Consider the following 17768-nt stretch of genomic DNA (forward strand, 5'->3'; position numbering starts at 1 on the left):
TACTCAGGACATACCTCCTTTTGGGCTTTTTATTTATTTATTTTAGGACAGGGTCTCACTCTGTCCCCCAGGCTGGAGTGCAATGGCACCATCACAGTTCACTGCACCCTCCATCTCTTGGGCTCAAGAGATGGAGGCTGCGGTGAGCCGAGATTGCACCATTGCACTCCAGCCTGGGCAACAAGAGCGAAATTCCATTTCAAAAAAAAAAAGAAAGAAAGAAAAGAAATATGGTTTGCAAAGATTGTGTCTCAGTCTGTAGCTTGTCTTTGTTCTTTTAACAGCGTGTCAAAGAGCCAAAGTGTTTCCTTTTTGTTGTTTTCTGAGGTTCATTGAAAATTACTGACATGAAGCTGATTGATAAATAGGAGAAAAGGCACACAAATTTATTTAGCATGTATACACAGGAGCCTTCAGAATGAAGACCCAAAGATACAGGAGAAAATGTTCATTTTAATATTTAGGTTCAACAAAGTGTAGACAGCTGTGAGGAAGTATGATTGGACAAAAAGAATATGATCTAATGCTAATAGGCTGAGTTAGGGAAACCCAGTAGCGCCTGTCTGTCTACATTCTTCTTGGCCTCTCTGAGCATGCATTCCTTCCTCTCTGGGATGGGGCGGGGGGCGGTCTTATGAGCTATAGTCAAACAAGGTAGGCCAGATAGTTTCTTTATGACCAGCTTTTACACAGAAAGGTGGATGGAAAATGAGAGTATATTTTTAGGTTTTATGAGTAGCTTTGGGGAGAAGAGGTTCTGGTTTCTACCACCTGCTTTAGGGAAGAGATTTCTAGTTTCTATGGCTAGCCCCAGGAGAGAATGGGACTGAGAGATAAGAGGGAAGAAGAAGGTCAGAGAAAAACTTTTGCTTCTGAGGCTGCTGCTGAGGTCTACACTTTGGGGTATTGTTTTCTGAGCCCCAACAGATGAAATTCAATTTATCAATTTACTCTTTGATAGATTGTTCTTTTTGTACTGTTTCTAAGAAATCTTTGTCTAACTCGAGGTCAAAAAGGTTTTCTTCTATGTTTTCTTCTAGAAGTTGATTCATAATCTTGGGTTTTACATTGACGTCTATGATTCATTTTGAGTTAATTTTGATACATGGTGCAATGTATGGGTTGAAGTTCATTTTTTCTGCCTTATGAATATCCAATTGTTCCAGCACCATTTGTTGAAAAGATGATGCTTTCTCTACTGAATTGCCTTTGTATCTTCATTGAAAATCCATTTCCAGTCTCTCTGTTCTATTCCATTGATCTATTTTCTTTCTTAACATCGGTATCACACTGTCTTGATTATTGCAGTTGCATAAGAAGTCAACATTGAAAATAGTATTCAGCCATAACAAAGAATGAGATCCTGTCATTTGCGGCAACATGGATGGAACTGGAGATCATTATGTTAAGTGACATAAGCCAAGCACAGTAAGGCAAATATCGAATGTTCTCACTCATACTTGGAAGCTAAAAAAGTGGATCTCATGGAGACAGCAGACTGATGGTGACCAGAGGCTGAGAGGATGGGAAGGGAGGGATGAAGGGAGATTGATTGATGGGTACAAAAATACAGTTAGATAGAAGGAATAAGATCTAGTGCTCAATAGTTCCCTAGGGTGATTATAGTTAACAATAATGTATATTTCAAGATAGCTAGAATAATGAATATTCTCAACTTAAAGAAAAGATACATGTTTGAGGTGATGGATATCTCAAATGCCCCATCTGATCACTACACATTGTATGCATGTAACAAAATGACGTGTACCCCCCAAATATATACAACTATTATATATCAATTTTTAAAAATATATATTTAGTATTTTTATTTCATCTTTTCAAGGATCATATATTTTCATGTCATTCTTTTTTTTTTTTTTTTGCTTTTTATTATTACATACCAATTTTTTAAAAAATAAGTCTTGAAATTGGGTAGTGTTAGTCCTTCAATTTTGTTCTTCTCTTCTAAAATGGTTCTTACTATTCTAGGTCATTTGAATTTCCATGTAAATTTTAGATTCAGTTTGTAATTGTCTGCAAAAAAAGCCTCTTGGGATTGTATTCATAATTGCACTGAATCTATGGATCAATTTGATCTTTCCATTCATTTAGGTCATTTAAAATTTGGCTCATCAGGTCAGGCGCGGTGGCTCTTTCCTGTAATCCCAGCACTTCAGGAGGTGAAGGCAGGCAGATCACTTGAGGTCGGGAGTTTAAGACCAGCCTGGCCAATATGGTAAAACCACATCTCTACCAAAAATACAAAAATTAGCCAGGTGTGGTGGCAGGTGCCTGTAATCCCAGCTACTCAGGAGGCTGAGGCAGGAGAAGCACTTGAACCTGGGAGGCAGAGGTTGCAGGGAGCCGAGATCATGCCACTGCACTGCAGCCTGGATGACAGTGAGACTCTCTCTCCAAAAAATAAACATAAAAAATAAAATAAAATAAAATTTTGCTCATCAGTGTTGTGTAGTTTTCAATGTACAGGTCTTCTTATATCTTTTGATAAATATATCCATAAGTATTTTTTTGATGTTGCTATTAGTGGCATATTTTTAAATTTTTATTTATTTCCAACGGCTCATTGTTCATACCCAGAAAAGCAATTTATTTTTGTTTTTGTTTTTTACTGAGAAGGAGTCTCACTCTGTCATCAGGCTGGAGTGCAGTGGCACCATCTTGGCTTACTGCAACCTCCACCTCCCAGGTTCAAGCAATTCTCCTGACTCAGCCTCCCGAGTAGCTGGGACTACAGGCACATGCTGCCACGCCTGGTTACTTTTTTTTTTTTTTTTTTTTTTAGTAGAGACAGGGTTTCACCACATTGCCCAGGCTGGTCTCGAACTCCTGGGCTCAGGCAACCCGCCTGCCTTGGCCTCCCAAAGTGCTAGGATTACAGGCGTGAACCACCATGCCCAGCCAGTTTATTTTAATATATTAGTCTTGTATCTTGTAATGTTGCTAAACTCATTCATTAGTTCTAGTAGTGTTTTGTTTTGTTTTGTTTATTTATTTATTTATTTATTTATTTTTTGAGACAAAGTCTCGCTCTGTCGCCCAGGCTGGAGTACAGTGGCACGATCTCAGCTCACTGCAACCTCCGCCTCCCAGGTTCAAACGATTCTCCTGCCTCAGCCTCCTGAGTAGCTGGGAGTACAGGTGTGTGCCAACACGCCCGGCTAATTTTTATGTTTTTAGTAGAGAAGGGGTTTCACCATGTTGGTTAGGCTAGTCTCGAACTCCTGACCTCGTGATCTGCCCACTTCGGCCTCCCAAAGTGCGGGGATTACAGGGGTGAGCCACTGCACCTGGCCCAGTTCTAGTAGCTTTTAATAGATTTGTCAGCTTTCTGTATAGATGCTCATGTTGTCTGCAAATAGTTTTACTTTTTTCTTTCTTTCATTGTTTTTTTTGAGACAAGGTCTTGCTCTGTCACCCTGGCTGAAATGCAGTGGTGTGAACACAGCTCACTGTAGCCTCAACCTCCTGGGCTCAAGTGATCCTCTTGCCTCAGCTTCCTGAGTAGCTTGGACCACAGGTGCACAACACCAGCCTGACTAACTTTTTAATTTTTTGTAAAGACAAGTTCTCACCATGTTGCCTGGGCTGGTCTCAAACTCCTGGGCTCAATTGATCCTCCCGCCTTGGCCTCCCAAAGTTCTGGGATTACAGGAATAAGCTACCACACCCAGCCTACTTTTTCTTTTATCAGATGGCTATCTTTTGTTTCTTTTTCTTGCCTAACCCCACTAGCTGGAAACCTCAATACAATGTTGCCTAGAAGAGGTGAGATCTCACATCCTTGTCTTATTCCCAAGCATGGGAGGAAATCATCAGTCTATCACCATTAGGTATAATTTTGGCTGCGGGTTTTTCATACACGTCCTTTACCAGTCAGGTTGAGGATGTTCCTTTCTAGTTATTCTTTGCCAAAAGAGTGAATGCTGGATTTTTGTCAATGTGTTTTCTGTATCGATTGAGGTTATCATCTAGGTTTTCTGTTTTGTTAAAATGACTATATTGATTCAGTTATTTTTATTTTTTTCAGACATGAGGCCTTGCTGTGTTGCCCAGGTTGGAGCGCAGTGGCTATTCTACGGCACGATTACAGTGCACTGCAGCCAGAAAACTCCCGGCCTCAAGCCATCCTTCCACCTCAGCCTCCCAAGTAGCTAGGACCAGAGGTGCACACCACCACACCCAGCTTGATTCTTTTTTTTTAATTTGGAAAAATTTCTGGAAGATTGATTCATTTTTGAATGTTGAACCAGCCTGGTAACACTAGGATAAATCCCCTCCTTATTTATGATTGAATTCACTTTGCTAAAATTTTGTTTAAATTTGTTGGTCATTATGAGTATTGGTCTGTAGTTTTGTTATAATGTCTTTATCTGACTTTAATATGAGAGTAATGCTGGTCTCATAAAATGAGTTGGAAAATGTACCCTTCTCTTCAATTTTATGGAATAATGTATGTGAAATTGGTATTATTTCTTCTATAAATGTTTGGTAGAATTCATGAGTGAAGCCACGTGGGCCTAGATCTGTCTTATTGGGAAGGTTTTTAACTACACATTCAACTTCTTTAGCAGATGTAGAACTATTCAGGTAATCTACTTCTTGAGAGAACTTTGGTAGTTTGTGTCTTTCAAGGAATTTGTCCATTTTGTCTGGGTTGTCAAACTTATTGGCATAAAGTTGTTCACAATTGTGTAGGGGAAACTCTATCCGTGCTTTCTTTTGCTCTCACACCATGACAGTCATCAACACAGAAGCCTTCGGTGACCAAATGTGTGGGGGCTTTCCTCCACACACCAAGCAGCAGACACCAGCCAGGTGTCCTCTAATCTAGTTCTGACACCATCTACCTGGAGATAGTGTCAGATCCCACAGGTTGGGGGTTCCCACACTCTCAGACACCAGTCATAAATCCAGGCCTCTGGAACTTCTGACTGGCTTCAAGTCAGGGTTCCAGTGACCCCCTCTTTGGGTTTGACTAATTTGCTGGAGTGGCCCACAAAACTCAGGGAAACATACTTAGTTTACCAGTTTATTATATAAAGCATAAGGCACAGGATACAGATGAAGAAACACGTAGGTTGAGGTATGGGGAAAGGGGTGTGGAGCTTCCATGCCCTCCCTGGGTGCCACTGTGCAGGAACCTCCACATGTTCAGCGATCTGGAAGCTCCCTGAACCCTGTCCTCTTGGTTTGTAATGGAAGCATTCCTTCCCCCAGAGTACAGGGTGCAAGTTCATATAGGAGGGTCTTAAGACCCATAAGGAGAGAGTCCTGCCTTGGAGCAGGTGAAGAGGGCAGGTCAGAGGCCTGTCCCTGAGGCCTAATACACCCAACAAAAGACTGTAACAAGGGCTATGGGAGTTATGTGCCAGAAACTGTGGAGGAAAACCAATATACATCATAACACCACAATAATGTTCCTTATGTTCCTGTTAATATTTGCAGAATGTCTAAGGAAGTCACCTCTCTCATTCCTGATTGATAATTTGAGTCTTCAAATGAGTCTTTTTTTAAAAAATAATCTGGTAGTAAGTTTATCAATTTTATTGATCTTCTCAAATAACCAGCTTTTGGTTTCATTCATTTTCTCTATTATTTTTCTGTTTTCTGTTCCACTGATTTCTGCTTTGATCTTCATTATTTCCTTTCTTTTGCTTAGTTTGGTTTAATTTGGTCTATTTTTTCTAGTTTCTTAAGGTGTAAGCTGAGGCCATTGATTTGAGACCTCCATTTTTTTCTCGTATGGACACTTAATGCTATACATTCTCCCCAAATGGCTGTTTTAACGATACCTCCAACATTCTGATATGTTGTGTTTTCATTTTCATTCAGTTCAAAGAAGACTTTGTAATGTCCCTTTGATTTCTTCTTGACTCATGGCTTATTTAGAAGTGTGTTATTTAGTTTATAAGCATTTGAGGATTTCCCAGAAGTCTATTATTGATTTCCAATTTAATTTCATTGTGGCCAGAGAAGATACTTAACATGATTCTAATCTTGTAAAGTTTATTGAAACTTGGTTTATGATTCAGAATATGATCTATCTTGGTAAACTTTCCATGGGCACGCACTTGAAAATGTGTGTTCTGTTCTTGGGTGGCCTATTTTAGGCCATGCTGGTTGATAATGTTGAAATCTTCTATATCCTTAATGATTTTTCTATTTTCACGCTCTACCATTAATTGAAACAGAGGTATTGAAATCTCCAGCCATAATTGGAAGGTTCTTTATTTCTCCTTACCATTCTATCAGTTTTTGCTTCATGTGTTTTGAAGATCTATGTGCATAAACATTTAGGATTTTTATGTCTTCCGGGTGAATTGACCCCCTTGTCATTGTGAAATGCACTATCCCTGTGAAATCAACTTTGTCTAATATTAATCTAGCCACTCCAGCTTTCTCTGACTTTTTCCATCCTTTTTACTTTTACCTTTTTTTTTTTCTTTTTCTTTGAGATGTAGCTTCAGTCTTGTTGCCCAGGCTGGAGTGCAATGGTGCGACCTCAGCTCACCGCAACCTCCACCTCCTAGGTTCAAGCGCTTCTCCTGCCTCAGCCTCCCGAGTAGCTGGGATTACAGGCACCCACCACCATGCCCAATTTTTTTTTTTTTTTTTTTTTTTTGTATTTTTAGTAGAGATGGGGTTTCACCATGTTGGCCAGGCTGGTCTCGAACTCCTGACCTCAAGTGATCCACCCACCTTGGCCTCTCAAAGTGCTGGGATTACAGGCATGAACCACTGAGCCCAGGCTACCTTATGTGTTCTTTTGTTTTTTTTTTTGTTTTTTGAGATAGAGTCTCGCTCTGTCATCCAGGCTTGAGTGCAATGGCACAACCTTCACTCACTGCAACCTCCTCCTCCCAGGTTCAAGTGATTCTTCTGCCCCAGCCTCCTGAGTAGCTGGGGTTACAGGCACCGGCCACCATGCCTGGCTAATTTTCGCATTTTTGTAGAGACGGGGTTTCACCATTTGGCCAGGCTGGTCTTGAACTCCTGACCTAAGGTGATCTGCCCGCCTTGGCCTCCCAAAGTGCTGGGATCACAGGCGTGAGCCACCGCACCCAGCCTACCTTATGTGTTCTTATATTTAAGCACACCTCATGAAGGCAGCATGTAGTTGGGTCGGGCTTTGATATCCAATCTGATATTGTCTGCCTTTAATTGGGAGTGTGAGACTATTTTTATTTAATGTGATTACTGATATAATTACGATTAAGTCTGTCATCTTGAAATTTGTTTTTTATTGGTCGTACATGTTTTCTGTTTCTCTTTTCTTCTTTTTCAGCCTACTTATAGATTAATGGAGCATATTTTATGATTCGATTTTATCTTCTTTATTGGCTTATTAGCTCTAATTCTTTGTTTCTTTAATGGTTGCTTTAGGGTTTATAGTATACATCCAACTTATCAGAGTCAACTTCCAAATGGTATTATACAATTTCACATATCATCTAAGAACTTATGATATGTTCCTGTTAATATTAGCAGAACATCTAAGGCACAGGGTCTGTGAGACCAGGCTCCATCCTGCCCCAGTGTCAAGTCCGACCACCAGGTACTAGTCCCTCCTATGGGGCCTTAACTGCTCCCCTCAGCATCTAGGTGCTGAAAGGGGAGACTTCAGGTACCACGGAATCCACCTGCCTGCCCAGGCAGTGTTGCCAACAGAAGGTCGACTATGAGAAAGGTGTTTCTCTCAATTAAGCGAAGTCTCTCTGAATGTGACTTCCACCACAGTTCCGGCTCCGACGTCTTCTGAATTCACACAGGACTCCCCTACGTCCCCCCCAGCCTGGCCGCCTTTCTGATGAAGGACACCTTGGGTCATGTGTCCCCTCTGCCTCTCTCCTCAAAGTGAATGAAAATCAGAAAAAAGCAAAACAAAACAAAACCCAATGAGCTCTCCTAAGGACATAAAACACAGCTGGAATGAGAGGTAGAAAAGCAGAAAGAAGGAACTGTGACTCCTGCATCAGGGAATTTCCCCACCATTACTCAGAGGGGACTGGAGTAGATCCAGGCTGTGTGGACCCTAAAGCATACGCAGTTTTGTTCCTCTTTTTAAAATTTACTTATTTATTTATTTATTTAGACGGAGTTTCGCTCTTGTTGCCAGGCTAGAGTGCAATGGCGCTCTCGACTTAGAGGGGATTGGAATAAATCCAGGCTGTGTGGACCCTAAAGCTTATGCAATTTTGTTGCTTTTTATTTATTTATTTATTTATCTATTTATTTATCTATTGATTTATTTATTTTAGACAGAGTTTCGCTCTTGTTGCCCAGGCTGGAGTGCAATGGCGCTCTCAGCTCACTGCAACCTCCGCCTCCTGGGTTCAAGCAATTCTCCTGCCTCAGCCTCCCAGGTAGCTGGGATTACAGGCTTGTGCCACCATGCCCAGCCAATTTTTGTATTTTTGGTAGAGATGGGGTTTCACCATGTTGGCCAGGCTGGTCTTGAACTCCTGATCTTGTGATCTGCCACCTCGGCCTCCCAAAGTGCTGGGATTACAGGTGTAAGCCACTGCACCCGGCCTACAAAATATTTTCATAAACTACGACACACCTCTATAATATTTTTTCAGACCAGAGGGTAGGGTCTGCACACTGATTGCCACTTCACATAACAATCTTATGATATGATTTTCTACAGAGAGAACAGAAGGGATAATTCAATCTTTCCTCTAGCATGTTTGATCAAAATTTGCTTTTCATTGACAGTTTGGAAAAGTCTATTTCAGCTTCACAATGCATTATTGGTAATGCCATGTATATTGTTAGGAGTTTTGCAAATTTGAGGAAAATGTAACGGCAGAGGCAAATAGGAGTTGGAAGACTGGACAAGAGGCAACTCCCTCGAGGTAAGTGAGCACCCGTGGCTGCTTATCCCAGGTTGTCACTGCAGGGGCAGTCTGGGCCCAGGCGAGGGGCCAGGATGGACAGACATAAAGGATGTAATAAAGAGTTAGCAACTGTGTGGAACAACACTTCCCTGCTCTTCCTGCCTCCCCTCTCTGGAGACCTTTTGATTGTCACTCTGATTTTTTTTCCTATGACAAATGTTACTGGGTTCATTTATCCATTCATTCAACTACTATCTATTGGACACTTATTACGAACAAGGTGTGGAGGTGAACGCAACAGGGAACAGCCCTGCCTTTGCAGAACTTGTCACATAAACACTGGAAGAGAATGAAGATTACATTTATATTGTCAGTTGATTTGATGAGTACAAAATCTTATCAGAAACACTGTGGGAATCTGAAACTATTATCTATTCACTCACATACTTCTTCAACAACTACATTCTACAACTACTTCTTTTTTTTAAGACATGCGGTCTCACTCAGTGACCCAGGCTGCAGGCTGCAGTGCAGTGGTGCCATCAGAGCTCATTGCAGCCTCAAACTCCTGGTCTCAAGTCATCTTTCAGACAGGGCGCGGTCGCTCGCGCCTCTAATCCCAGCACTTTGGGAGGCCAAGGCAGGCAGATCACCTGAGGTCAGGAGTTCAAGACCAGCCTCGCCAATATGGTGAAAATCCTTCTCTACTTAAAATACAAAAAAAGTTAGCCAAGAGTGGTGGTGCACATCTGTAATCCCAGCTACTTGGGAGGCTGAGGCACGCGAATCACTTGAACCTGGGAGGCAGAGCTTGCAGTGAGCCGAGATCGCACCACTGCACTCCACCCTGGGTGACAGAGCAAGACTCAAAAAAAAAAAAAAAGAAAAAGAGCAAGTCTCAAAAAAAAAACATCTTTCCTCCTCATTCAGCCTCCTGAGTAGCTGGGACTACAGGCAAAAGCCACTGTGCCCAGCTTACAACTGGGCAAGGCACAGAGGTGAACATGAGAGACAACACGACCCTGCCTTGCAGAACTTTTAGTGAGTGGGAGACAATGTACAAAGTAATACACCCTTTGAGTGCAGTAGCAGGACAGGAGGCACTGGGACTCGGGAGTGAGTAGGCAGGTCTCTACCTTGTGTGAGCACCTAATCCGATGGCATGACATGAGAGGAAGGGGAGTGACTGTGCCCAGTAAATTACAGTCCTTCACCCCAGACTGCACCCTGGATTCCAAGCAACCAGCTCACAAGCAGGAGGGGGCTCATGGAATCATGAATCAGTGATAAAATTTCAGTATCAGCAGAGTCCCTAGGCCTTTATTCATCATCAGAACTGTGAAGGACACTTCAGGGACGGTCCACCCTCACCCTGGGCATGGGTAGGGGAGAGGAGGACATTAAAAGGAGACTTCTGGTAGGCATCATATGAAGGTCCTCTCTGTTACTGATATTGGAGGGGCAGTCTGAAATTGCAGTGAGCTGAGAACACACCACTGCACTCCAGCCTGGGCGACAAAGCAAGACTCCTTCTCAAAAAAAAAAAAAAAAAAAAAAAAAAATTTTCACTGAACCTAAAAAAAAAATTTAGGCAGGGCCTCAATTCCAAATCTTATAATAACCAGAACAAACCGAACAGACTGCCCCTCCAATATCAGTAACGGACAGGACCTTCATATGTTATCACTGTTATCTCTCACCCAGGAGTCTTCGGACCCACACTGAACACAGAACAGCTGGAGAAAGGGGTTCCCTGCTTCCTAAGTCTTTCCACTTAGATTTTTGGCCTAAGGTAGGTACATCAAGTTTCTTCCCCAGCTGCCTACTGGAAGCAATTATCACAGTCTTAAAATTGGGCGTTTCAGGGCAGGAATCTGGAGGCACCTGCAGCTGGGCTCACCCTAGAACTCAGGGAAGGAAGCAGGCCTTCTTGGTATCAGTCAGGACCGACTCCAGTCAGCTTAAGCAAAAAAGAAAAGGCTCACGTGGCTGGGAAGGCCGGGATGGAGGCAGGTGAAAGGGGCTCATGGGCGCTGGCGCCACTCCTGGCCCCTCCTCCTTCCACATGTGTTGCCCTCACTCTCACTGTGGCAATGGGAGGCTTCCTTTGGGTAGTTAGGGAGAGGGCCAGGCAACTCCACCATGCCCATGTAGCGACACCAGAGGAAGAAGAGCTTCCTTCTCCCAGTCCCTGGGAGGGTTCCAACAGGCCCTGTTTATCACCCCACAGCCCCGGGGCACAGCCCAGAAAAAGGAGGATGGAAGGACAGGCAACAACAGGAGCTACCATAGTCCTCTGCATGGCAGCTATTTTCAAACATGGGAAACTTCTCCTCTCTGCATAAAAATAGAGCTCAAATGATCCAAAGTTGGAGAGGAGTCTGGAAGGCTGAGATTGCTGCCAACAACAGCCATTCTGCAGATAGAGCTCTGTGTGCCACACCAGGGCATGAGCGCCCCGGAAAGCAACTGGAAGCAGGTGGGCCTGGAACACACTGGCATCTCCCAACCCCCACTGAGGAAGGAGGGAACCCCTGCTCTCATCTACCGCGGGAACTAAGGTTGCTTTAACTGGTACCGCCTTGCCCATCGCGGGCAGGGGAGGCCTCCCACAGTAGGCCTGATGCTCCCTCTGCCCCCGCCCTGGGTCTCCTGCCCCTGGAGATTGCTCAGCACAGCAACCCAACTGCTCCTTGGAGAAAACTCCACCACCTCCCCCAGGAGGAGTTTCACCTCTGGCTCATTTCTGCCTCTAGGCCTCAGCCAGGTGGGTTGCTCCTCCGACCTGTCCCTCCAGGACGCGATCTGGTCCAGGGATGTGGGCCAGGTGGGGTCCCCCGCAAGGTCACCTCGGAAGTAGGCACAACTTGCAAAGACAGAGGCATCTGTTGTGTTAGCACAGCTTTGTCCCTTACCTTTGAGTAATAGTGGGCTCCTCCTCCACCCGACCCCATACGCTGATGAGAAGCACGGAGCTCTTCTGGGCCCTGCTTAAGGCCACAGACATTTTGAGTAAGACAGTCAATCCTCGTGTAAGGAAGCGACCGGCCGGAGGAGGAGCAGCCCAAGAGGCAGAGGACAATGAACAGAGAGAGTCAAAGGACTGAACAGCAGAGGAGGGAGGCTGGGACAGAACTGGCATTTGTACAATTTACATATACAAATGTCCCCCAAGATATTTTTTAACATATACAAATGTCCCCCAAGATATTTTTTAACTACAAAGAGAAAGACAATACCTTACTGTGGAGGAACCCAGTGCACAAGGTTAATAGGACCAGGAATAGGACACAGTGACATCACGAGCCCCCAGCGTGAGGCCTCGAGACAGACAAAACATCATGTCTGTGGTATTCTTGCCAAAAATATATAACCTCATTCTAATCACGCAAAACACCATACAAGCCCAAATGGAAGGACATTCTACAAATAACCAGTACTCATCAGAAGTGTTAAAGTCATGAAAGACAAGGAAAGATTGAGAAACAGATGGGAGGAGACCAAGGAAAAATAACCAAATGCCATGTAGGGCCTTAAATAGCATCTGGGAACAGAAAGTGGGCATCTTAGCTGGGCATGGCGGTGTACACCTGTAGGATCACTTGAGCCCAGGAAGTCAAGGGTGCAGCGAGCCGTGATCACACCACTGCACTCACCCTGGGTGACAGAGTAAGACCCTATGTCAAATAAAAGAAAGAACAAAAAAGAAAATGGACATTAGTGAAAAACATTGGTAAAATTCAAGTCAGGTTTGCAGTGCAGATAGTAGAATAATAGCAATGTTGATTTCATTGTTCTTGGTTGGTCTAATGTTGATTTTGATAATTACGATATGGTTGTGTAAGATGTTAACATTGGGAATACTTCGGTAGAGGCATATGGGTACTCTGCATACTTTTTTTTGAGACTTCGTCTCGCTCTTGTCCCCCAGGCTTCAGTGCAATGGCATGATCTCAGCTCGCTGCAACCTCTGCCTCCTGGATTTGAGTGATTCTCTTGCCTCAGCCTCCTGAGCAGCTGGGATTACAGGCACGCACCACCACACCTGGCTAATTTTTGTATTTTTAGGAGACACAGGGTTTCACCATGTTGGCCAGACTGGTCTTGAACCCCTGACCTCGTGATTCGCCCACCTCGGCCTCCCAAAGTGCTGGGATTACAGGCATGAGCCACTGCGCCTGGCCTCTGCATACTATTTTTAGAACTTCTCAGTAAGTCAAAATTAATTCAAAACTGAAATGTTTACTTTTTAATTTAAAGCTTTCTAAGTGAGGCTGGGCACGGTGGCTCTTGCCTGTAATCCCAACACTTTGGGAGGCTGAGGCGGGAGGATCACTTGAGGTCAGGAGTTCCAGACCAGTCTGGCCAATATGGAGAAACCCTGTCTCTACTATAAATACAAAAAATTAGCTGGGTGTGGTGGCGGACACCTGTAATTCCAGCTACTTGGGAGGCTGAAGCAGGAGAATCACTTGAATCCAGGAAACAGAGGTTGCAGTGAGCCAAGATCGTGCCACTGCACTCCCCTAGCTGGGGCAGCAGAGTGAGACTCTGTCTCAAAAAATAAAATAAAATAAAATAAAATAGCTTTCGAAGTGAAAGTTTCACCCAACACATCAATGTTATCTCAGAAAAGTAATTTATTGGGTTGGTCTCCAATAATGAACCACGCCAAAACCTGGGATAATGCAGAGAGTATTTCTAATTATCTGCCATAATAAACATCTGCCACAGCTGGGGTTTTTTGACTGCCATGGCAGCCCCTATTTGTTGAGCAGGTACTCAGTTGCAGGGACAAGTGCTAAACACTCAGTAAGATAAGCATCTCTCCAACTTCTGGAGGCAGGACCAGCGAGACAGGCTGCCCCCAACAATGAAATGCTCTCCCCCGGCCTCCAGAGCCTGCCTCGGTGGGGTGGTTTTGCATCTTCTGTTTGTCTTGTTCTACAAGACAGTGAGTGGGAAAGTTCCCCAGCTTTCTTGACAGTCCATCACAACCCCTCCTTCTTCATTCCTTCCATGGTGACTCACTTTTACAGACTTTTGCAATTAAATAAAGGCATTTCCCACCAACTTTAAGCCCAACAACTTTATCTTCAGTGTCTACCACTCATTTCTCATATCCCACAAGAGGAAAGATTCATGTGATATTGTTGCTATTTAAGACATTTGAGCTTGTCCACATTCAAGTTTTTGTCTTTGTTTTTCTGAGGTTTTCCCTGGGTTCTCCCACCTCCCCAGCTAGGAAAACAGCAGCTGGCAGCTGCTGCTGAGGCAGTCACAGCTCTGGCCTCCTGGTTGACTGCAACTCGGAAGCAGGTAGGTCTGTTCTCAGTTTCCAATAGCTGAAATGACAAGGTAGGACCCAGGCTGGGTCCCTGTGCAGCGCCTTGGCACCTGTTGCCTGATTCCCGAATCTCCGCCCAGTTAGGTTTCCTGCAAGCTTTTCCCCACTGCAGTCTTCATGTTGTGTCAATAAAAGTCTACATTTTCATTCCCCTCTCTCCATGCCAGACTATAAATTATCCACTGATGAGTTAACACCTCATTACTACGCCACATTTTGCAATGAGATGGGAAAAGCAGAAAAAGGTACTCTGACCCCAGTTGCCTCAAACCCTTGAACGAGAGGAGGAAGAGCCCCAGAGGATCACTGAGTCAAAAGGACGTGAGAGCTGGGACTTTCTCTAGTGTCCAGGGAGGTCTTGGGTAGAGCCAAACTGAGCCTGGAAGGGCCTGGCTGCTTCCTACCCACCCACCCCGGGAATTTTGACAGCTGAAGGGATGCCACCTGGGCATGGTTGAGTGTCTGTGGACAAGCCCCAGGGGCCCCTTCCCAAGGCCACCTTCCCACTACTGAGCTCGGCAGAAGGGGCAAAGGAGGAGGATAGGGCAGAGGGAGACAGCTCTGTCTCAGGTCCTTTCCGCTCTGTTCCCGTAGACAAGGGGCAGGGGCCTCACCCCAAGGCAGTCAGAGGAGGGGAAGCTTCTACATTTGAGTGCAGGAATGTGGGGGCGCTGACTCTGACCACAGGGCAGATATCGACAAGGACAAGCAAAATAGAATGTACTCTGATCCTAATGACGATGGAGGCACCGACCTTACTCACGTTCTTGCCTTGAAATGAGGGACATTCTTACCTCCGTCACACTCCTGGGCAACCCAGAGCCACTTGGAAGGGAACTGAGGGCCTGTCCCAGAGCTAAAAGCACTTAAAAGGATCAGGAGCCAAGCAACAGTCCTTTTATTTTTTATTTTTTGCAATAGAGACGCATTATCACTAAGTCACCAGGGCTGGCCTGAAACTCCTGGCCTTAAAGCAATCCTCTTGCCTCAGCCTCCCGAAGTGCTGGGATGACAGGCATAAGCCACCACACCCAGTTGACAATCCTTTTAACTCTGTGGAAAATACACCTTAGAAAACATAAAACGGAACCCCTTCCATTTCTACAAAACAGACCTCCCTCAGGCCTGGGGCCTCCGAAAAAGACCCATTTCCCCAGGAAGGGGATGGGGCAGGAGACTTGCTGGGTTTGAAGCTGAGAAGTGTACACAAATGGGCAAAGGGACCCTGGGAGTCTGTGCTGGCTTCAAGGACAGGGAGACTTGCACATCCAGGGAGACACTGAGGGCAGGTGCTGGAGAGGCAGAACTGTTTGAAAGGGAGGGTGGATTGGACTCCAGTGAAAGAGAAGGGCGAGGGCACCGACGCTGGGAATGGGTGAGCGAGGAGTAAACCTGGAAGGGTTCTCTTGGTATGAACGGCCAACAGCCCCTTCACGGAGCTAGACTCAAGAGTGGGCTTGACTCAGAAAGGAACGAGAGGCGGAAATATTTCGGGGAGAGCGCACACAGAGATAACCCTGAGGACTGAGCGGGGAGGCCAAGGAAGGAGCCCAGGCAGAGGCTGTGGGGGCAGTGTGGGAGGCTCAGGCCCAGCACTTAGCAGCCAAAGGAAGCTTTCAGGCAGAAATTCCAGAACCTGGGCAACGGATGCCATATCCACAGCAGGAAGGAGAATTTCCAGGTGTGGAGATCAATGTGGTAAAGGCCTCAGGTCAGGGAAGACAGGAAAAAATGCTGGGGAGTCAAGCATGGGGGTGCGCGCCTGGAGTCCCAGCTACTCAGGAGACTGAGACGGGAGGGTCACTTGAGCTCAGGAGGTTGAGGCTGCAGTGAGCTAGGATTGCATCACCGCACTCCAGCCTGGGTGACAGAGACCCTATCTTTAAAAATTATAAATAGGCCAGACACGGTGGCTCATATCTGTAATCCCAGCACTTTGGCAAGCCAAGGCAGGTGGATCACTGGAGGCCAGGAGTTCGAGACCAGCCTGGCCAACATAGCGAAACCCCATCTCTACTAAAAATACCAAAAAAAAAAAAAATTAGCCAGGCATGGTGTGGTGGCGCACACCTGTGGTCCCAGCTACTCGGGAGACTGAGGCACAAGGATCACTTAAACCCAGGAGGCGGACGTTGCAGTGAGCCTAGATGGCACCATTGCACACCAGCCTGGGCAAAAACAAAAAATTAAATTAAATTAAATTAAATTAAAAATTAAATTAAATTAAAAATACATTTAAAATGCTGGGGGCTCCCAGGTCAGAATAGTGGATGGTCAAAAATGTTTGTCTCTTTCCCTAAATAACAAAGGATATAATAAAGAAGCCCAAGGCAGCACTGGCAGTGAAGACAATACCACCAAGAGAAATAATTCATTTTGTGAAAGATGGGAAACATCCGGCACCGTATTAATGGCCAAACTGGAAAAGGAAACCGCAGCCCAGCACATGACGGGGAGAAGGCTGCGTGGGATGTGGGTTATAGGAAGGCTTCCCTGGAAAGGCTCCCAGCTTGGAGGAGGCAGAAGGGGTGACTAACGGGGGGGGCTGGCTTCACCAGCTCTTCCTCCTAGAATTCATATGCACACGCACATGCGCACATGCGCACATGCAAACACACAGGTTAAGTGAGCATGAGCTCAGATGCTTACCTGCTAAGGAATGTTCCCTAAACTGCGGGGGAGGTACAGGGTTCAGGTTGAAGCAGCTGAGTAGAACACCGCGAAACAGACCTGAAGCAAAGGGAAGAAAGGCAGCTCAAACATTCGGGGTCAAGTCTACCTGCCCCCCACCTGCTCAGTGCCTGAAAGGAAGCCACAGTGACCCTCACCCAGCCTTCCAATGTAGGAAGTGGCCTTGTGGGTTAACAGTCCAGAAAAAGAAACACCTCCTAGGAACTTCTACAAATCAGTTCAGCCCTTCATTAAAGGACCAAGCATCACTTAGAATTTGTTCTTCTCCATAAGAATTAGAAGAATTAGGGTGAACAACAACTCACCTAATCCCTGAGATAACTAAGAATTGTTAAAAAAACAAAACAAAACAAAACAAAACAAAAAAAAAAACACAACTCTAATTCATTTTCTTATAAACAGTCCTTACATCCATGAAGAACAGGCTCCTATGGAAAGAGAGGCAATCACAGAACAAACTGTTTAGGAAATTTTGTACAGAAAAAAAGATGACCAAAATAAAAAATTTCTAGAGGGCAGGTAGAATCATGACTTAAAACCAAATTGGCTTTGTAGTAGAGTGGAGTGATGGTTGCAGTAGAATTCTACAATCTACTAAGGCCAGACACGGTGGCTCTTGCCTGTGATCCCAGCACTTTGGGAGGCCAAGGCGGGCAGATGACTGGAGGTCAGGAGTTCAAAACCAGCCTGGCCAACATGATGAAACTCCGTCTCTACTGAAAATACAAAAATTAGCCAGACGGGTGACACGTGCCTGTAATCTCAGCTACTTGGGAGGCTGAGCCAGGAGAAGCACTTGAACCCAAGAGGCAGAGTTTGCAGTGAGCTGGGATTGCACCACTGTACTCTAGCCTGGGCAACAGAGCGAG

General features: G+C 45.0%; 1 long non-coding RNA gene across 1 annotated transcript in view; it reads right to left on the reverse strand.

Moving 5' to 3' along the window:
• The window catches only part of LOC106992984 (uncharacterized), a 290767-nt gene extending 273831 nt beyond the window's left edge, over positions 1-16936 (reverse strand). Inside the window, exon 1 of the long non-coding RNA XR_013402766.1 lies at positions 16858-16936. This is a non-coding gene — a long non-coding RNA (uncharacterized LOC106992984). The remainder of the gene's footprint in view (positions 1-16857) is intronic.
• Positions 16937-17768: the final 832 nt, after the last annotated feature.

The sequence above is a fragment of the Macaca mulatta genome, chromosome 13 (assembly GCF_049350105.2).
Source record: "Macaca mulatta isolate MMU2019108-1 chromosome 13, T2T-MMU8v2.0, whole genome shotgun sequence".
Lineage (NCBI taxonomy): Eukaryota > Metazoa > Chordata > Mammalia > Primates > Cercopithecidae > Macaca > Macaca mulatta.